This window comes from Syngnathus floridae, chromosome 4 (genome assembly GCF_059516105.1).
Source record: "Syngnathus floridae isolate MCC-2025c chromosome 4, RoL_Sflo_1.0, whole genome shotgun sequence".
In the NCBI taxonomy this organism is placed as follows: Eukaryota; Metazoa; Chordata; class Actinopteri; order Syngnathiformes; family Syngnathidae; genus Syngnathus; species Syngnathus floridae.
This window is the reverse complement of record NC_142416.1, coordinates 12559493-12582571: the sequence shown is the minus strand read 5'-3', so window position 1 is coordinate 12582571 and position 23079 is coordinate 12559493. Positions and strand designations below refer to the sequence as shown.

Genomic DNA, 23079 nt, shown 5'->3' with positions numbered 1-23079 from the left:
AGTATGTTCATATATCTATCTTTCTGACAAATCTGACTGAAAACGCTACTTTTAGAACATGGCATAGAGATCCAAATAAAAAGCAGATTGAGAAATATGCCCTGTTTTGTTTCACAGGGATTTGCTGTTTATTCTACACAACCGCCATTCTCTCTCAGGGATTCCGCCCATTAAATTGAGGGAAATTGCAAATTTTTCCCTCATCAGAGATGGATTCTGCCTCTTAAACAAAGCTTGTACTTCCCCACCCATCTGAATCCGTTTCAAAAATAATATCATTTTTTGAAATTGTCTTACTTTATTTACAAGCAATCAAGGAATACATGAATAACATTGCTGTAAGATGACTGGGTGTTGTTCTAAGGTGTGTGGTCTTTTCACTCGATATTCCATGCGTGTCAAACTATGTACAAATGTTTGTGCTTCTCATTATGTTATTATGTGGAATATTGATCAAATCAGTCTAGAGCTACATGAACGTTTTGCCCTTGACCAGCACTGTCTATGTTTGAGTTGATATGATTTGTTGAGGATGCCAAACAACTTCTGTGATTGTGAATTGTTTTTATGCTGATTTGCGACTTCATTATGGCGTAAGCATATTTTGAGGATATTTGTGATCTTGGCATACTGTAGTATTTCATTGCTGGTGTTGAGCTTGGATGGCCCGTTTGTAGATGATGCCAAAAGACCTGTTGTATGTTCTGTTTTTGACTTGATTTGTGAGTGTGTAAAAAAATATGCAGACAAAGAAGCCTATAAAAAGACAAAGGCTGCCTTGCTCTTGGTCCAAGATAAGAAACATAAAAACTGTAGGAAGTGCTTACTGCCAGTGTTCACTGTAGGTATTAACGTTAATAGCATTCCATCATTCAGCCATGACATGGCAAACCGCACTTCCTAAAAGCTGCTATGTAATGATTAGAGAGAGAGAGAAAAGAAAATGCTCTAAAACGATGCACTCAAAAATGCTGGCTTTCAATCACATCAAATTGCTTCCATGTTGCATTAAACTGTCGGAGGCTTGCAGCCCACTTGTCTTGACCAAACTTCAAGGATTCAAGAGTCTAAACAGGCTCAAAACAATCGCATGAAAACAATCCAGTACATGGAAGAGGAAGGGATGCTTCATTCCTACAAGAATCCACTTATGATTCATCCCATTTGGTGCACCAAACTACACTGCAGCTCTTACTATGATCAGCAGTATTAAAAATGGATGCATAGGTAAGAGCTAAAATGATTAGCTAAAACATATTTTGACATTGGACACTTGCTCATGTTGGAAATTTTCCTAGTGTATGTCGCAAATGAATTCCCAAACCAACTTAATCTGTGGGAGCCACACACTTGGGCATGCATATGTAACAAACAAAGATGGTCCAAGATGAGTGTATACATAGATCTCTGGGAAAAGCATGTCAACAGACACTCCAGGGGAATTGGACAATTTATTTTACGTGTGTGTATGTGCATGCGTGCGAGTTTGTGCGTGAGTGTCTGTGTGTGACACAGGAGCTGTAACTAAAATAAGATTCTCTTATATAGAGATGGTTTGAGGAATGCAAGTCTCCCCATAACCTCCTCCCCCCCCCCACACACACACACACACACACACACATGTTTTCATATGTTTTCACAGGATGGACATTGGAAAAAGGCAAAGATCCCCTTGAAGCTAACGACCATATTTTATACGATCATAGGGATTGCCCAAGGGAATTTATTCCTGGACAACCGGGACTTAGAACAGTAATCCCATGATCTAAAATATATCAATCATGGAAAGGCCACGACTTCATGCATGCCACATTGGCATTGTATTTTGTTTGTGTTAATATTAATGACTTTGAGCGCACACACCTACACACACATACAAACACACTCACACACACAAGGTATCGATATATTGCTTCAGAGATGTACAGTAAAATTGACAGTTTTCTGGGAAAGAAACAAATCCAGCGATGAATGCAATCTGGTGATTTATTGTGCGTCGTTCTACTAAAATCTCGTGAGAAAACGTGTTGACTGTTGACCTTGTCTGACAGATGATTTCATAGAAAATCTTGAACTATGTTACTTCTACTTTGACAATACTTTTCTCAGGGGTAAAAAATCCGTTATTGATTTTTGCAACAATCCATCGCTCACCTGTTTGTTTTTCATAAGCAAGAGCCTTTAACAAGGTGACAAAGGTTTTAGTGACAGTTTTATAAGCAACACATGGTCCGCTGCTTTTTACATAACTGCCATTGTGAACGTGCTTCGTATGCACTTCATCGGACCTGTGTGATGATCGATTACTACCAGCCTAATTTAAACTGCTGACCGGGATCAAGCCCATGAAGCCGTTGTTGTGGATTAATATGGATAATTCATAACTCAAAAGCTTGACATTGGGCAAAATGACAAATTCTGAGCTAAAACCATGATTTCCATAAAAACGCGTATCCCAAGATGTACTCTTCCATTGTAAATCAACAGGATATAAATCCCCAAGGTTTTATTGGAGTCATAAAACTTAAACACTCTCAAAACACCCTCGTGCAAAATGACAAAAAAATGGAATGAACCTATAGTTCTCAAGGGCTCGTCGTATTAAGTAATTTATTTATTTATTTATTTATTTATTCCTTGCTTGCTGCTTACTTAGTTAATTACTTGTCCTACTCATCATGATCAAATGTAATCAGTGGTCAAATCAAAACTAACCTGCTAAATTTAAAAAGGATGTCAGTTTGGATGACTCAATATCCAATGTGTTCCGTGTCATTAATTTGTAGTTGATTAATCTGTTTTTAATAAAACTGTAATTACAAATTCAGGTTACTGTGATGAGTTTGTTCACAGAACCTTTCCTTTCAAACAACCAGTTTAGAGCTCCTGCTTACCTCACTTTTGAGGATTTGTTTTTAAAGGCAAAGGTCAAACACGTACTTGTGAATTCCACAAGCTCCAAAGTGAACTTGCCAAACTTTCAAATAACGATGAGCGCATTTGTAAATGTGTGTCAGGCATAAACAAATGGTTGGGAAAAGATAGAGTGAGAGGATGACCGCTGCATGATTCATTGTGGTCCTGTGAGCAATCACGTGGAGCCTCACCTCTCCTGAATACAAAGAGGCCTACACAAGCAGGTTTGGGCAAACATAAAACAGAAATGACCCTCTGCCTCTGAGGGCCCCCCACTCCCACTCCATCTTTCAGATGGAGGTGTGGGATCACCCCACTCATTGCGCACTCACACTGGCTAAACAAGGACTCTCTTTGCGCCTCGTCACGGTGCACCACCGAAGGGCAAACTCTTAGCCCAAATATTTTCTCAGCGTGGTACTGACTGTTGGGATCAGCTAGTCAACATGAACCCCCGGCTTCTGTTAGTTTTACTACACCTCCATCCGCCACAGCGGTAAACCTGCCTTAAGTTTATTTTCTCTGCACAATTACATCTTAACATGAGTCTCCGAATGGCCGAGCCACAAAACTGTTTGATATTAGAGAAAGCAAAGTGACTTATTAATTAGTTCCTGATTCCTGAAAAGAAGGCTTTGGTGAGTTCCACATCAAACAACCCGGAAGACGACAGAAGATAATTATAGTGGATGAAGACACAATCCTTTCATTGGTTGAACAAGACACTTTTAAGTCAAGAATACTCTGAAAAAGATACTGCAGGTGTATCGGGTTTAAACTAACTTACTAGCAGGTAAGTAAATGTTTTGGTGTTTGTTTCTCAGTTTGCTGGCAGATTTTAAAAATAATAAACAGGATATATCTACAGGTTTAATCGTGTATGATACGCTGCATAAGTTTGTTACAATGCCATGTGACCACGAGGTATGGATTTCTTCTTGCTTTGTGGCCTTTTAAATACAAGTACGTAATAATGACAGAAAAATGGAAACCAGCTGAGTTCACTGCACAGTTGACACTTTAAAGCGAACATAAACCATTTTTGGTACTGCTAATAAATTGAGGAGCTGTGATTATTGTAGAGGTAAAACTGTGATGTATAACTCCACGGAGAGAGAAAAAACATTCCTAAAGCTAAGCGCTATTATTACACGGATGAAAGATACTTTATAGGCTCTAAATAAAAACATGGTCTAATTTATATGCAATTCTTTTTAACTGCCACACACACGCAAGCACACATTTGAATTTGTCAATAATTTCTCAAATGTTGAGTGTTTGTTCTTTATTGACAAGATTAGATTTTAAATTCTCTGATGTTGACCTGAATAATTCGAGGTACTGCTACATGAAGGGCCAGAGTCGCCTCCACTTGCTGAGGAGGCTGAGATCATTCATTACAAGCAGAGCCTTGCTCAGGACCTTTTATTATGGCCTCTGCATTGTTTCTTGTCATTGCGTGCCGGGCATTAATAGGAAGAGAAAGTAAGCTCTGTCCTCTGCTGCCAACTGGACATCATCGAAGAGGAGGCTGACAGAAGGATGTGCGTCACATCCATCATGGACAACACTTCCCACTTCCCACCCCCCGATCAATTCCTTCTGTGCCAGATTTGAAGAAACAGCACTAGATAGAGGTCATTCATACTCACAGTGTATGAATTTCGGCTTTGCACTCAACTATGATAGCCGGAATTTGTATGAAGTGCACATGAGTTGGAGATTGCTTAATGTTAGTTACTGCAGCTTAGATATGAATAGATATGAATATTGAGAACTGGAGTTTGTTGCATTTGTGTGTTGCACATATTACTGGGGTGATTATTCTGGAGACTATCTGGACTACTTCTTTCTAACCTTTTGGGCCTGCTGAGAAGGTTTTGAAGGCCCTAACTGCACGACACTGGTATTTGGTAACATTGAAGCAATCTTGTTAAACGTACAAAATGGAATTTTCATTTGTAGAAAATAAAACTTCACCAACGCTTGGAGGTGGAAATGACTAGTATACGTTGCAATAATTGGACCGCATACTGTGGCAATAAAAAAAATCCTGGAAAGTACTGGAAAATAATTTTCAAGTCGACACGATTCACTGGACCCACAGGAAGCCAGACCTGCTGACTTGCTCATCCCAAATGCAGTTCATGATCTTGAGGTCAGAGTTTTGCGTAAGTTCTTCCACATGAAATTCATCCGAGCATGCTTTTATGGACCTTACCCGCACTAGGGAACAGTCATGCTGGATCAAAGATGGAATATTGGTTAGATGAAGAATTACCAATTTGATTGATTGATGGACTGATGAAGTCGCTTGTTTAAATATTTTTGCGGGTAGAGACAACAGGTGTGCAGCTCACGCAGCAAAACAGTTACTCAGTTGAGCATATAGACACCTCCCATATAGTTATACTATGTTGTCTTTTCAACCACTTTTGCAATTAGTATGAAATCCCACTGTAAGTACCGTAATTTTTGGGCTATAAGCTCCAGCAGACTATAAACCGCACCAGCTAAAATTCGTGATTCTTTTAGTTTTATACTTATACAAGCCGCACCTGACCATAAGCCGCACGTGCACACGAGTTATTTACATGAGGTTAATGCAGTCATGAAAAAGACTAAATCAGTTCGGACAGTAAAACGAGCCTCTAGGCTCCTCTTATTGCTGTAGATACATGTCCTGCTGTGCTGACCGCACTAGATAAACTCGACCCACTGGTTTCATGTACTGCACTCTGCAGGAAACACACACAAACGTGGCACCCACTCCACCACTATACAAATACAAGCATGTCGTCGAAGTGCCTGTGCGACCACAGTAGTGAAATAAAACATTCAGTTAATCACGGTGGTCCTCAGGGTTTAATTTGACTGAGTCAATAAATACTTGAAAGTTCCCAATAGAGCCTCTAGTGCAGGCTATTTGCTCTTAAGCACCACTTGATTTCAATCCAAGGATATAATACACTCTCACCATATACTATATTACTTACAGTACACAACTAGTTTACAATTATTATATTATAAAGCTTGTATTTTTACATATAAATCCAAGTATATTTAACTTCATCAAGTTCTTAAACAACCATACTCCAGGTTAATATGAGCGTTTGAAATAAACATCCGGACCCACAAAAAAAGCCACACTTGGTGGTGAATTGTTTCCTTTTCTGATGATTGTTGATCCAACAGGCATCATTAAACTGAACATGTCTATTTACATGTCCTTTTCATCCAATATGTCTTTTTCAACTCAAAACTTGCTCACGCTGATCTGCTAAACCTGAAACCTAAACCTGACTTCTGTGCAAATCTCCTTCTTTAGTTGTTTTTTCATTATCATTATTATTGAAAGATTTGTGCAACAAGCACTTTTGATGCTCATATTAAATATGAAATGAAAAATGAGGGGAACTCTGCATGATACCTTATTGCGGATTGTAATTGTGCCTAAATACGCAATTAGATTCCAACTGTATCCTTGCAGAAAACTTATTTGATTAACTTTTATCCTTCTCCTCACTTTTAACAGTTGGTGAATGGATTTAAATGACACTACGAGATATAGAGAGATCCCCTTAGATCAAAACTTATGCGCTTGGGCAGTGTATTTTACTCAAACATTATTGAAACATAATACTTTAGGCTTGTACTTAGTGGATGTTAGCTAATCTTTTTGGAGGACCCCCTTAGACTGGTTTCAAGAAGATGTTTATTTCCTCTGTGCAGAATTAGGCAGAGGAGAGAGAACATGTTCAACATGCGTGAGCCAGTCTGAACGATACAAATCTTTATTAGACACGTTCCCTGCTGCGTGCTTTACCAAAATTAGTCAATCTTACATTTTTCACCTTCCCATGAGCATCCTTTTCCCTCCACGTCGATAGCACTTTACGTCATTACATCATTGGCCAAAGTATCTTCCTGACACGCGTCCATCTCAAAAGCACTTGCGCATGAACTAGGTCTGAGTTCCGGTGGGAGATGTTAAACATTCTGATTGGCTTGAGCAGACGTCGTTGAGACGGCTCGCACGAGAGCTTTCCATTAAATTTGACCTCTGGCATCGAAGGCACCTCCATTATCCCTGCCGGTCCCTGCTGTACGTGAATTGCAGTGAATACTTGAGATGACCAAAGGTCAGCAGAAAGAAATTAGAAGAAATGACGTATTGAACTTAGGTGCGCCCCTTGTTTTCCTTTCTGAGCTGAGCAATCAAGCATAGTTTCAGCAGTTTACATAAGTGGATAAATACTGTAGTTCTGGAGATATTGAAGGCATATAAAAAAAAAAAAATGCCGTGTTCAAAATGATTAAAAAAAACAAATCCCAAATGTTGCTTAAGAACAGTTGATAAGGAGGAATTGAGTTTACATTTGGAACAACAATTACGAAGCAAATTAGTAGCTGGGTTGATTCATGAAATGAAGCATTGATGAGCTCCACAACATTGTGCAACCCTGCTGCTTACATTCGTCTAAGAGACATATTGAATGAGAGCAAAACATGAAGAATGAAGGAAAGATGATCCAAAGCATATGACATCATGTGTCAAATATAGTGGGGAAAGTGTTATGGATCCCACATGCTGATCAGTGAGACACTCTACCACGTGTTATTGGATTGCCTGAAAAGTCTAACAATAAAACGCACAAGTGCATATTCCATCTATATCCCCCGGTTACAGTAGTTCATCGATGTCTACCTGCTGTCTGCTGACAGCCTCATGTGGATTTAACAGGGCAATAAACAGCCATTGGCGCTGTTTCCAAGAGGGGCGAGGACATCAACATTCAACAATGTCACTGACTGTAACACTTCACTGAAGCTCCTTTACCTTGTGCAGCTGCTTTGGAGCGTGCCAGATGAGAGCATGGTCGTGAATGTGAATCTTTTCCAAATGTAATTTGCTGGTCCTGACAGGAAGTTCAACATGTTGATCTCCCACAGCGTTCTGAAGCGCAACATTGGGTTTTATTCCCTGGAAGAGAAAGCATGTTCATATTTCAATACATATACAGCAAAGGTACCATCATTTGTTTGTACTCTTACATTTTAACATTTTGTAATCTGCAGTCTCTATAATTTTATCTCCTGTGACCCACATGTACACATATGGATGCGGGTGTGAAGAAATCCACGCTTGCCAACACAAGCACACATAACACTCCACGCTCATTGTGTTCTTTGGTCTAGCTTCACATCACAACAGCTGGTCTTTTTTTTTTTTAACAACATTCTGGTGTTTATAATTTGTGATCATTGTTTTTTTTTGTTCTTTTACCCTAAATAGTAATAAAAGGTTCAAATTCACCGTTCACTCATCAGAATATAAAAAATGTTTCTTCTAAAATACTATTGATGTCATGGTCTTTCTACATCTCTGCAGTAAATTATGCTCTTCAGGTGAAAATCACAAACAGACATATCAATCTCACGTATCTGCCTTAGGAATGTTGGAACAGAAATTATTTAAAATACATAGCACTTTTGTTTCATCCGTAATCCCTCCTTCAAGAATAGTCGGGACAGATTGAGTACTGAAAAGAAAACATGCACACATTTCACTTTCAAGCTCTGCTCTAGTTTGTCATACAAAATCTGTGAGGTTTTTGCCAACAAAATGAAAACTGCAAAATGTTTAAATTCTTTCACTCCTAAAGAAAAAAAAAGATGATTCTCGATTACATATAGGAGACATATACATACGTTTGCATGCGTCAAACCAGTTGTCATCAAATTTTCATATTACGTATGTCCTATTTAAGACTTACATCTTGCAAAGATTAAGTTATTCCAAAAGCCGCAACAATTATGATTGAAATGTGTTTGACAATGACTGAAATATTGTGCTGGCATGGCCATTTTAAGCAATTATGTTTTCACAGCTCAAACATGTCGGGGTGTCTGGGTCCAAGAAAGATGCTAAACTGGATGTATACTTTTAGAAGGCATTAATTTCCACTTGACAGACTTTGGGAATGTGCAAACCCACACAACGGATGGTAAAACTGTGAGTTTGTGTGATTGGCAGGACGTCCTGTCTGCTCTCAGCTTGCTGACAATCTGACAATGCAATGTGCGTTCATGTGTGGCAGTAAACACATCACGCCTCCTTGCTTCTGTCTTCCTGATTCCATCCGGATTCACCTTCTCTCAAGCTCATTGGGTCCACAACGAGAGGCGTTAATCCCACTTGTTCTGGATCACTTGTGGCTGGAATTCCCTACCAAAAAGGAATCTTCCCTGTCCTGAGAGACAACTAGACACATGTCTTTGTTTTTTTTAAGTCACGAGAGGTGGTTTATTTGGAACCCTGTCACACCTGAAGGTGTCCTCTTACTTCAGCAGCTTCAGTCAAGGTTCAGAGCATTCTGGGATTTTCTTAAACTGGCGGTTTACGGGCAGGGCGGTCAGGCCCGAGATCATCGGAGGTTTACGGGTGGCCCATAAATACACTGCTGTGGTTCGAGAGAATTCAAGCACCCCTCCCCTCAGTCCCCCTCTTCACTCTTCCTGTCCTCACAGTTGAGAGAAGACCCCATAAACCTTCCAGTCTTGTTTCCTTCTACTACATGTATGCATTCATATCTCATGTTATCTGGGGCCAAGTTACATTCTTCAGCTTGACTAGTCTTCCCGTGGAGTGCACATCCCTGGCTTGTCTCACTACAAAGATGTCATTGCACTTTAACAGACTGTTTTCATCCCATTTGTGTGGCGCACGAGGAGAAAATGACTTCATTTCTCACTTGACTTATTGCCCTGCGAAACAACAGGATGATATTTTTGTCGCCATTCTAAACCACACATTCATCTGCTCCCACATGTTGGAGATTTATTTCTCTACCAGATTTTTCTACCAGACGTCATATATTTAACAAGATGACCTTGATGGTCACCATGGCAAATACAGAGTCATCTTTTCTATCAGTGTATCATGAAATGTATTTTTTATTTTCCTTCATTACATATTGTTGCTTTAAATGACGCTCCTGTTACTGCATGACCTTTTCTGTCCTGGTCTGTCTTTACAATACGATACGATACGGTACGATACAATACAACTGTATTTATAGAATATTTATATGTAATATAAATATAATTATAATTATTATATAGTGCATTCCATACCAGCTGCAGCTATAACGCTTTACATACAACATAATGGTACAACCACAAAGACAGTGAAAACAATAAATTAAAACTTTACTGCCATTTTATGTCAAATATTTCCACAGAAAGCATATTTGCACATGGGCCCCGGGGTATTTTACACATTGTGACTATTTGTGAGATTTCGAGGTCAAAGTTTATGGAGGCTGACCTTGCGTTCGGTCATAATCTCCATCAATAGAGATCAGCACTCCTGTTTTCTTACCTATGCTGCCACAAATTGGAGGCGACAGCTTCAACTGTGGTCATGGTCCTCCATAAAAGCAGAGCTGAGGTCAGCGGCACAGGTTTACAATCCTTAGTTATGGTTTACAGGACAGATGGCAGAGTTGAAGCAAAATCAACATGTCTTCATCATTTATCAAGACAGACAGGACAGGCAAACATCAAAATATAATTGAAGCACAAAGGAGGAGAAGATGATTCGAACAATCTAAATATTAAAAACAAACATTACAAAAAGCTCATTTTGTCTGATAAATGAATGTCCTCCACTTTGAACTGAAACAGGAGGTGAGTTGCATTGTGTATGGTTCATCATCTTCACCAGAGCTGTGATTTCATTTTTTTATCAAGCATCTACTGCCCGCCCAGCTGTGAAAATAAGAACGGGCCTGCAATACAGGAACATTTATTTTAAAACAATATGCCTGACTTCTCTCCTGGAGGTGAGATTACTCACTACATATTCAAAGTGCATTCAGTGTTAAACGACCCGGCGCACACTGTCTGCATTAGCTTGTGTCTTCCTGTGGGTCTGCTGAATGTCCATTTGTCTTTGTGATTCATGTCAGGGAACTGAGAGATCTCTATTCCTCTCGTGGGGTATTAAGTCTGGATCAAGCTACGAATCGCTCACGCAGTGGCCAAGTATATGTGAACATAATATGAAAAACACATTTGTATTCTTGAACACAACTAGGATGATTAGTGAATTGCATGGAAAAAATCATTCACAAAGTCAAAATTGACAAATGCTATTTTTGAGGATGTAATCGCATTGACAAGCGATTTTATCCCAAAAGGCATTTAGCATGTCTCTGACTGGATTGTAACTCCTGTGTCAGTTTGAGAAGTTCCTCACTTGACTTGGCTGTGCTGCTAATTCTCTGTAATTCAATTTAAATGGAAAATCAGTCAAACATGAAAGGCGACCCGGACTGGCCCTGAGCGATTGCCGCCACCGCAGTCTTGTCAACGAGTACCGAAAAAGCACTCTGATGAACTTGCTGATAGGAGAAGAGGGAGTTGCCAGCCCCAGAGACTCAAGTGCGCTGTGTAGTGCTGATGGAGAGTTGATATGGTTTAGGAGAGACAGACTAACAAGATGTAGTAAAAACACAGAGAGATAAACAACCGAAGAAATGGGAGAAAACTGTCAAGTTATCAGAAGCCTATTTACTACTTGAGTTAATGTTTTTTTTAACTATCTTTAGTTTAGCGGATTGCAATTGCATCAATGAACAACACTGCATGGGTAAGTCCAGTGGCAAAAATATTTTTTGACCACCTAAACAGTAAAAATGCTGCGGACAACTTTACTGTGTCCAGCATATTTCACTCATGAAATAAATGATCATTGTAAATACACTGGACTACATTGCCGAAGAAAAGGACCTCTGTCGCAAAAGTAGGGCAAAAACGTATGGGAAAAAAACGCAAAGAAAAAATAATCTTTAACCTGATTAATTTGTTTAAATTCACCCAAAACCAAGGAATTGTTTCAAAGTTGTAAAACGGTATGAACAGTCAGTGACTACCAAGTCTTACCTCCATTTCAAGCTAAAAACCAATTGAGCAATTTGTGCCTAGGGAATGTTCCTAAAACTGTAATGTGACTGAACTTTCTCTAATTTCCTGGCTGAAAAAAAATCAGGGCTTCATGGTCATTTCAGTTTATAGGGATTTTCTGGCTCATTGTTCAGCCGCTACAAAGCAACAAGGGAACTGGTTTTACGAACTGCTGCAGCAGATGCGTTACAGAGCTGGTGTCCTCAACACAGGCCACACTCTGAAGACTTTTACTGGAATGAAAAGTGTGTCACCATCTTTCATCTCCCGTCTTTATTGGGGAAGCTACCACAAATTGAAGAAAGTTTCTTGGAGTGTTGATACAAACTACTTTGAGCCTGACTGGCATTTGTGAGAATTGAAACAGAACGAGGTTACTGATCTTGTGGAGTTTTATCATTACACGTGAATGCGTGCGGCCTTTGCACTTTGCAGTGGCTCAAAACGTTCTTAATGATGTTCATCCAAAGCCTGAATGTCCCAAAAGCTCATTCACACCTCAGTGCTCAAAACTGACCATAGACTTGGAATGATGAAAATGCCCCCTCTCACAAAATGTCTTTGGTCTTTCATTGCAGCTTTGCAGCCTTTGTGGCTCGTCAGCTGGGTCGAGGTGGGTGGCTGCCCGTTTGTGCAGAATAAAACGTTGGCGTGAAAAGGAGGGCAAAGGAGAACCCTTGTTTACCATTTGCTTGGAAACTTTACAAAACTAACATCCTATAGAGCGCTTTCTATAGGCGCCAACATTTTTGTGTGTGAAAGTCATGGGGTTAATGTGATCCTCAAGGAACCCGGGTTCCACTTGGTGGGTCTGGCTAGTGAAGTGGTTCTTGTTGACTCTGCCTGTGTGGGTTTGTGTACCAGTGTGTTGCTGCCGTTACTTTTCTGCCGTGGAGACATTTGAACAATCAAGCAACAAGACGGAAACATAGGCTAACTAACTAACTAATTAACTAACTAACTAACAACAAAAATCATACTGAGTTTCAGAGATTGTAAATAAATAAATCACTAATTTCTATGCTATTGCCAATACTGTACTAATAACTAATTTTAAATTTGAAAAATAACTGAATGCTCCTCATTCAAATCTTGTATATTAAACAACAATTCATTTTGTGTTTGTACAGTGCTCCAGTTTTTTTTACTGTATTTAAAGAAATCATTTAAATAACCACATCTGTATTTTTTTTTTATGTGATGACTATATTCTTCTATTTACATAATGTTATGCAATTCACAGGTATTGTTTGTTTATCCAGAATCTGAAAAAGGTTGATTAAAAATGTGCAAATGTAGCCCTGGTTGAAATTTCCTTTGTGATATCAGAGCCTGTTAATAAATACAGTATGTAATTTTTTTTTCTTTCTAATAAAATAAGTTGGCAGTTCAAACACAGTCATTGGTCTTTAAACTAAGTTTGCTGTAATCGCTACAAAAGCGTTATATCTATTATGCTAATTTTGGTACCTTCAGTCCAGTCTTATTTGGAAATATTGTAGTATTTCATCAATTTGTCATTCATGTATTTATTGTCATGTTGTTGTTGTTGTTTTTTTGCTGCAGCAGTCGTTCATGTTTGTCGGGAGATTGGCTGTGGAGATTAAACTAATGCTAATGACTAATGAAGGAAATATGACTTATGGCATATTGTGCCCCTTAGAGGGCAAATTTCCTGTAAGTGCTGATAACACACACTCATGTTTCACTCACATGATGACAACATTTCCCGTAAGGCCTTACTTCTATGGGCTGTGACCTGCCTTAAAATATACCGGCCCAAAGTGGGACACAATACTAACAGCTGGAAAGCCTCCACGCAGGGGTGGAGTTGCTTGGGGGTGATGCATACATCCTTAATTTCTGAATTATTTATATCTATCACTCTATCTATGCTGTATCTCTCTGTTTCACAAAATATTTCTGCAACCAAACCGCATACTTCTCACTTCTCTTTTCCAGATGCCAAAAGCAGTGATAATAGTCAGCATGCGGTTTGAGTAACATTTCCACTGTTATGACCCCGATATTTTCTACCAAGGTTGCAAAAATGATGGTAGCAAAGAGGCAAATGTAGACATTTGAGAGGCTGCTGGAGTGAATTTCAATTTCTGGAAAAGTGGTGGTTAAATAATAGGGGCGACTATGGATGGACTATAGGGGTACGGAGCCTGTATGCCAACAGAAGCCTTAATCCTCAGACATGGAGGCATGACCAGACTCCCAACAGTCCTGAGTCTAAACTCAAACAGCTTGACACACCGATTGAGACGTATAGATTAGGTCTTTGTTGGAGTGCTCCTTTTTCCTCCAAGTTGGCTCCCTTAAGATGTGTGCAGTGTCAATTTTGTGTTTAAGTGTGACTCGTATTTCTGTGGGAATTTCCTCAGTCAACTCTGAGTTCATTTACAAAACACTGGATATTCATTCTTGGGACATTATGAATTATATATCAAGACGTTTGATATCTTTGTTTTTACGTAATAATTTTGATGAAAAAATATATTGTCTGCAGTTGAGTTTTGTATTATGATATCTATGTTTTGAAAACAATCTCCGTCATTGTGACGGTCCTTAAAAATAATTTAATTGTGTTTTTGGCTTATCACAGTTGAATAATTCCCACTAAAATGATTTCATGGATTGTTTTGGCCAAACATGAAATCATTATTAACATGCATGACGTGAAGAAGTAGTTTAATTTTCTGATAAATATATTGACGGAATCATATCACCAAATTATTTTGTGTCTCAATCCCTGAATTTGATGATGATGAGCGAGAGAAGTAAGAGAGAAAGAGGGAGAGAGAGAGAGAGAGCTTTTATTTTTTTATGCCCTGACGATGGTCAGATGAAAGAGGAGGTAAAGAGGAAGTGATGGAGGAGAGATTGGTGTTAAGTGGATTGACCCCAGTCTTCATGATTAAGGCCATAAAGACGGCTCTGGCCACAGGTTATATTCGGGGATTATTGAAGGCTGTAAAAGGTATATAACAAACAGATCTAAGGATTAGCTAACGCAGACATTCAAGTCAACACCGCTTCGCATTCCACACGCTTGATTTTACCCAGCAGGAAGTTACCGAGCCTGTCTAGCAAAATGTGTGTCTTTGTTGAAAGTGTAAAAAGATGTTAGCATGTGCTGACAGAAAAATGAACAAAATCTTTGAGAAGACAAAATGTGGTGATAAAATGACTTTTTTAAAATTATAATTTCCATCTGTTCAAACACAATTCATTCTGGGATCCTCGTTGACCTTTTTTAATGGACAATACATTTTCCCAGACAGGATATTAATCTTTTCCAGGGTCAAAGTGTCAACATCCTAAAATTTGTAGACAACGCACACATTCACCAATTTTTACAAATGTGAGAGATACCACACATGAGAGAAAAAAAAGTCTCCATGTGTGTTCTTAATTCTCTTGTTGTTTGTGGTGTACTCGAGTACTATATTATGCATTTTTTCCGTATTTCTTTGCCACATGTCTGTTGATCTGCTGCTTTCGTCAACAGCGGCATAAATGAAATAATTGGCCAATTAACTTGGCTTTGCTGAGTGTATGCAGATCTAAATCAAGATCTAAAGTTGCCCCAGCGTTGCCCCAGCTTAGGTGACAACCAGACAGAATGTGAGGAAAGAATAATGAGAAGCAGAGCATCATGTTCTAATCACATGCAAGCCTTAGTGAATGCTTGATCTTAACTTCCACACACGCCAGCCCATGTTGTAGACATCCATTAATCATTGTGCTAATCTTAGTTTTTGCGTTGAGGGGTTGTGAGGGTCATATGTCATATCATAATATAAAAAGCAGTTCATTGTGAGTGTTTTTGTGTGTCTGTGCATGTGTATTTATGCATGTGTGTGTTGGTTTCCTCCCCAGTAAGCAGAGGTCTTACTTACATAAATATTTGGTCCCCTCAAGGCAGTTAACGCTGACATATGAATCATAATGCTTGTTAAACGGGAGAGTAAATAAACACCAAAGCGAGTCGTGGAGCCCCGTCGGGCTTCCACTCCCGCCATAAGTCAGTCTGAGCTCCGCCCGCCGCCAACAGACATTCTCACCTCTCCACCTGACTTGCTAACCTGCTCCAGCGGATGGAAGCTTTGTTGCTTTGGCGTAAACACGCGTAACAGATCGTTGAAGGCCAATGCTTGGTTTGTTTTTGGAAAGATCATACACTCAGAGGTGGTTCCTTTTATAGGGTTTGTCTTTAGAGGAGGTTTATGGCGCATGGATGGATTTTATGGAAGCCAAACAGATGGGAAGAGTGGTTTTACAGACATCTTTTGCTTTTATACAGACACAAATGTTCATCATCAGAACAACATGGCACATGCCTCAGTGGTTAGTTTGTCATCACCTAACCAATGTATACTCCAATCATTTGTTCAGCGGCACTGTAGAGCCGAGCATTTCCAATATTTTAGGACTGGTGCTTTCCAGTCGTAGTCACAGATTTACAAAAATGTAAAAATGGCAACGATAGTTGGTAGATGATAGTCTCTAGTTTGTTGACTGTATTGTCAAGGTGCCAACATAATTTAGATAAAAAATTATTTGCAATCTACCACAATCATATCCATATATTAATATTTTTTGATAATCTTTTTAACAGCAGAATAATTGGCACAGCTCCGGTATTGTATCACATTTGTATGTTTAGGCTACAAATTCCACAGACAAAATTTATTGATAATTGAAGCAATTTTTAAATTGGGTTAACCCATATTATTATTATTATTATTATTATTATTATTATTATTATTATTATTATCATTATTATTATTTCTCTTCACTTTCGATAATGCCAAATGCAGTACATTATACAGTACATTTGTGGAATGTAGAGAGAAGCCTTTTAATATAATGCATTGATGCTGAAATTTTTTTATGGTTTTTAGCAAAAAATGCATTTAATGCTCACATTGGATGCACTCTAATAAACGACCAATATAAAAGGTAATGCTCCTAAAGATGAACACGTTCTAAACACAAGCCTACAGCCTCAAGCTCAAAAACAAAACTAAACAATAAAAACATATAAAGCACAGGAGCTTTGCATTGTTTTGCGGATATAGTTGCTAAAACGAAGGATTACGAAACATATACCTTGATTATTGTTTCATACAAACTCAATATGAGACGGCATGATGTGATTTATCCCAGTGAACCTGAGCAAAGACACGCTACAGGGAGAAAGTGCTCTGGCTCCAGCTTGATTTGTGAAACATGATCTCACCACTGAGACCAACAATGGAGCCCAGATTCCATCAACAACTCACACACCACTACAACCATGACAGCGTGACAAAGCTGGAAAATGTTCATGCACTAACACCCAAATACTTCTCATTTGTTTGTCTAATGTTAAATGTTTTTCATATACATCATAAAGGTGCCACCATTCATAATTGATCTGCCCATTTAATCCTTCTAACTTTTCACCTGCCGCTCTCAACTCCCTTTTGTAAACTGATAGTAGAAAAGCTTGCCCGCAACGCAAACGCACTCTCAGCTGGACCACATAATCCCGTCAGCTATGTTCTTTTTTTCCCCCACTCAGGATGCATGTGTGTAAGTGGTGTCTTCAGTCAGCGCTTCTGACTCCTATCGACCTCAGGCATCCTTTTGTTTGCCGCTGCAAGGTTGACGTAGTGACCTTTGCCAGCCCTCGTGAGGTCATTGTTTCGCGCCTCTAAGTGCCTCCTGATTGTGGACACAATTCAGTGCTGATAATGTCTTCCAGATTCTCTTGCCCTTTTCACACTTGCACGGCAGCATGTCGGCACACATTTCAACACGACACAACACTTACGCAACGGTAACCGCTTGATTCTCAGATGGAGGAAGAGGAACGAAGGGAGCAGATGCCCTTGTATTGATGACAAGTGCGTTTACATTCACACATGCGCCACCATCCCAAGTCCCCACACTCTCCTGTTGAAGACCCCCACACCCCACCACTATGGTTACTTGAGCTGTCAACAGATGGGTGAGCCCACACTGTGAGTATTGATTCAGTCCGAGTTGGGAAAACAAACCAGGTGTCTCCTCTTCCTCTTCTACACCTTCCCCCAGCAACACCCCCCATCAGCAGTTTCTATCGTACAATAAGATTGATCGTTTTCAATGCATTTTGCAACTGCAGAAATAGTCTTTAATTAAAAAAATAAATGCAATAAAAAAAGTAATCGGGGTACGAGATTACTAATTACAAAAGTGAAATGAGCGAAATACATCAGTACTAGGCATGTGTCGAAGCTGCCCTAAAAGGACACCATTGAAAATTACACACACAAAAATTGGTTTTGTTATTATATTAATCATAACAAACCCTCCATAATCATATCATTAATGTTAACTGCAATTTGCTAAAAGATAATTATGATAAATACCCATCTACCAAAGTGCAAATGAAACTCTGACAATATGTCTCCTGTGTTACCCTTTTGGAATTCATATAAATAACCTAATAGATATAAAAGAGATACTTTAATGACTGCTCAAGACTTTCCACCTTCCTTGTACCACAACACTCTGTTTCAAAATTGCTGTTGATTTGAGAATGGCAAACTTTCTTGCTGTTGGAAAGGCATTGCACAAATATTGGTGGGGCAAGTAATGTGATTCATTTCTACTAAAACACAGTTCTGGAGATTGCCATCTTTTCTGTTCAAGCAAGGTGAGGTTAGTAAGTAAATAAATAAACTGGATGAATCTGACAGTCCTCCACTGGAAGGCTTCAAATAGAATATGCCGGGGGAAAGGCAATGTTTTTGGGCCAATAATTCAATAATTCCCTCTATGGCCGTCACCACTGGGGCAGAACTTTTTGTGTGAGGCCACAGCCAACATGGAAGCATTATAGTTGTTCCCAAAAGAACTTTTTTTACGAGGGTGTGCGGTAGTCCAAATATTGGAACCTTCAGCATGCAGGTGCTCTTCTACTTTCCTTGCCTGCCAACATCTCGAATTTCCAACATGGCAAATCCTGTACTTACTCTAAAATCGCTGAACTGAACTTTGACAGTGTCAGAATTTACTGATTGGAGGTTTGTGGGAAACAAAACAGGGGAAAAAAAAAAGTCAAGCATTTTTGTCACTCATACTTTTTGTTGAAAAGAAACAATTTAGCTTCTTAACACTTTTCAACAGTTAACCACAGTTGTGTTGTGGAAATGCTTTGCTATGCTCAAGCTGGGAGGCTGAATTCAGCACCCCGATTGCCTAACTCGACAGATCCAAGGCCAGCGCTGGCCACAATTTGAGGATTGAGAATAAAACCTCTGCACCTATGGGATTAGAATAAGTACAGTAAATTGGATTTGGTGGATATGTTGATAGATTCTTCTTGGCACAAGAACAAAGAAAAGACAAGGGAACTTTTGTCCGTTTGGAAAGCAAATCATTTTCTTTTCAGAGAGCTTGGAAATACTTTTTTGTGCTGGACATCTGAATTTTGAGGGTTATATATACATGCAACCATGCAGCAAACTAGATTCATCTTGTAAATATTATACATGCCAATCAATACACAACCCCTGTTAATCTTGACGAATGTGTTAATTAAATAAATAACCGACACAATTTCCTCGTGGGGAACTTCCTCAAACTGCGACAGTGCTGCTGGGTGCTTTAGACAAGATTTTCTACATGAAAACTTCAAACACACACCTGACTAAAGTTTTTTTTTTAACTTTTCTGTTACTCACTTTCCTTTTGCATTGAAGCCACCTCTCAGCTACCATCTGCTCTTCTATTCAGTGTGCTCCAAGGCCTGCCATCCGAGGTCAGGCAGTGTGTGCATCTGTGTGTCGGTAGATAATGTCATGACCGGACAACCCCCTTTCGACGTACTTCAAAAACAATTCACTGAGATCTAACACCGCGACCAGGCCGTCGGCATCTTTCAAGCTGTGTGGTAGGTGAGTGCCTGGAATTTATTTGTTTGCGTGTGGGGGTGGGGGGAGGTGTGCGTGCCATGTAAGCTCTGTTGTGAGCATCAATCCATATAAACAGGAAAATTGTTCATGACTGCTGAGCTCTTTTATGTAAGTTGTGCCTTTTGCACCAGTTGAAAAGAATAAGAGGTCTTCAAAAATACAAATGTCTGGATTCAAGGAATGAACATTTAATCGATCCTAATCGAACCATAATACATTATTAGTTACATCTCTACTTTGTCGATACGTTCAACAACAAAAAATCCTCAAAGCAAAATTAGAATAATTGTATTTATGTTTTATTTTGACTCTTGTTTTTGAAATTCAGCAGGTTCCGATTCATTTTAGAGCAGGTTTAGAGAGTCAGCTTTAAATTGTTCCAAAATGCTTCATTTAAAATTGTGATGCCCTGATGAAGACTCTGAGTTGAAACTAATTGGCAATAACCTCCCCTTCTTTAGTGTGCCTCAGCTTCTCCCAAGCTTTTCATTTGCTATTCATTGTCATCAAGCTTGAGGAGCACCCGTTAAGTTTTTCTACATTCAAAGTTATGACTATGCATTAATTAAATGTGAAAGTCTTAAAAATGGTTCTATTGCTTCTTCTTGGAACCTGAGAGTGATTTTGCCTTTCATTCCTTTACCTGCCTTTAATATGCACCTTCTCGTTAGATGGACCTGCGTGAAAGTTCTCGTCTCATATCTTCTTCTTCCATCACAAGAATGAACAACAAAACGAAACCAGTGTCACAACTCTCGAGACCACTCGGTTGAGGTTGATGGGTCCCATCTCCTTGAGCGTGAACATTTGACTACCCTCCATCTGGGAAGCATCACACACAGATTCTTGTTGACTCTGCGCGTAGACAGGGAGGAGGAGAAGATGACAGACAAGGAGGAGGCGGTGGAGAGGCAAGAGAAACCCTGTCATGTTTTCACAGATGGCTCATAAATCGGCAGTCTTAAAAAAAGGGGGCCTATAATATCACTTGATAGGTCAATGTAAAAAGATCAACAGATAAAGGTTTGATGGGTGGGACAGAGAGATAAGTGCAGCATTAATGATGGATGTTTACATTAAGTGTAGCAAAACCAAATAAAACACATGCGATGTCGATTTGGGCAAACTTGATTTATTTCCCAAAATGAGTTAGGGTACTGATTTATGTGAAGGGCTGCCATTTTGTTGCATATTTCCTAATTGACAAATTTGGTTAGATTATGTTATGAATAATGCATAATGTTTATCTATGTGAAGAAACTGATTGTTGTCATTATTTCTCAATAATCTAATGATTTATTGATTTCCAACTAAATTGGACAAAGAACGTCATGCAAGACGTCATGCAAAACATCAGGATGGCTCACATGACCTCAATTCAGAGTGCACCAAGGAAATAAGTCCGGACTTGGATTTTTCTTTTTCTTTGGATTTTTTTCCCATGTTTTGATGCAAAACCTATTCCAAAAGAAGAACCAGCCTCAATAAGAGACAGACATGGGAATGGACCCAGCTTCAACAAAGACTCAAGCATCACAGTACATATTGTCACTTGTTATGAAAGTTGATCAACAAGGTTCAAGTTTCCGAGCTGTTTAACATAAGACTAGAGGTTCCATATGAGCATACCCATAAACTGTTTTCAATAAATATGATGATGGAAGAAATTAAGACGGTATATTGCATTCAAATCTGTCAAACAATGTAACTGGAGACAATTACAGAGCCTCGATACGGGACTGCTGGATTAAATAAATAACTGGGAAGGCTCGAATGGGCCAAAGTATGTGCAAGAGAGAAAAATGTTGAAAAGGTGCAGAAATAGAAGCAGGAGACACAGTTAAATCGTTTGTTATGAAATGGGAAGATGAATGTTACGAATATAACAATCTTTCATTTGTCTTTTTACTTTGCATGCAAAAGTGGTTCACACGGTAGTTTGGTTGAAATTATTTTCATTATTACAACTGATGGCGCCGAATGTTTTTATAAATGTATGCAATCAATCCAGGTTGTCAAGACAGCAAAATTACATTGGGAGACAAAATAGAGTATGTCACAGCTCGGATGAAGAATACCAAGTCTGAGCTTTTATTAAAGTCAGCTCATATTTGGAAAAGTTTCTGTGGCAATTGGACATGACATCTACTGCCATTCTCTGCATAAGTACATTCCCATTTACATTTACATTATGTGAGTGATATAATAAGAGCTGGAAAGGTACATGAGTAGAACACACTGACAGATAGTTTTATGGTTTCTGTCTCCGTGAAAATGTTCCATTTATCTTTCAACGTGTTCTTATTAAGTCCAAAGCTGATATGAAGCCTACCTAACCCAGCTGACTGGGCAAGAGGTGGGGTGCACCCTTGGTCGGATGCCAGCCAATCACAAGCCACTAACAGACAATCACGCACATGGGCAATTTGGAATCTTTGGGAGAAAAAAAGTTGTTCAAGAACTGGTGGAATGTACAAATTGATAGAGCAAAATTGGAACTTGGGACCTTTTAACTGTGATACAAACTTACTAACCACTAGTACAGTGTGCTGCCGTTTTCAAAAATACAAAATGCATTCTGCCTCTTTCTGTTTAAAGTAAAAGTCAAAGTCAGCTTATGTCTTCACTGGTGGATTTAGACATCCATGTTTACATCATATGGGTCCAGCTGTACACAGATCACTCAGAACAAATGGTAGAAATTTGAATGGTAGCAGAAATCTTGCAGGGTAGAATGACAATTGTGTTGTGGACTAATAAATAAGCCATTTAAATATGGAACCATTTAAACAAGATATCTTTTGCTGTCTATTGAAACAGTTACACTCTATGTTACCTCAAAAGAATTTGTACCAGGATGGATTTATATCCGTACCATAGCACCTGCAAGGCTTAGCAAGACCTTTGTGTCAGGGTTGTGACCTCATCTTCATACCAGCAGGATTTCTTCACTATTCCAGAAGAGCCATGTTGCGTGCATGTGTGCGCCTCTGTGTGGTACTTAAAGAAAATTTGTGTGTGCACGCTCCAAAGCTAACAGAATTGAAGCTGATGAGCCAGACGTCCATCCCATTAAGGCCTCAAAGTCCAAAAGAAATTTACATCCCAAAGACAGCAGCGACCAATGCAGGTTTTCCACACTTGAATTCCTCAAATGTTGAGCAAACCCAAGCAAAGAGTGAAATGTGGATGACGTGTGAGAGCCAATTCAGCTTTAATTTGCCAGAGTTGAAAAGCT

General features: G+C 39.1%; 2 long non-coding RNA genes across 2 annotated transcripts in view; one reads left to right on the top strand and one right to left on the bottom strand.

Moving 5' to 3' along the window:
• Positions 1 to 23079, bottom strand: part of LOC148399200 (uncharacterized) — a 51623-nt gene that overhangs the window by 3290 nt on the left and 25254 nt on the right. Inside the window, exon 2 of the long non-coding RNA XR_015858039.1 lies at positions 7757 to 7900. This is a non-coding gene — a long non-coding RNA (uncharacterized LOC148399200). The remainder of the gene's footprint in view (positions 1 to 7756; positions 7901 to 23079) is intronic.
• Positions 3685 to 20967, top strand: LOC148399202 (uncharacterized). The gene is made up of 4 exons (XR_015858040.1): positions 3685 to 3709; positions 3785 to 3840; positions 19663 to 19823; positions 20513 to 20967. It is a non-coding gene; the product is annotated as an uncharacterized LOC148399202 (long non-coding RNA).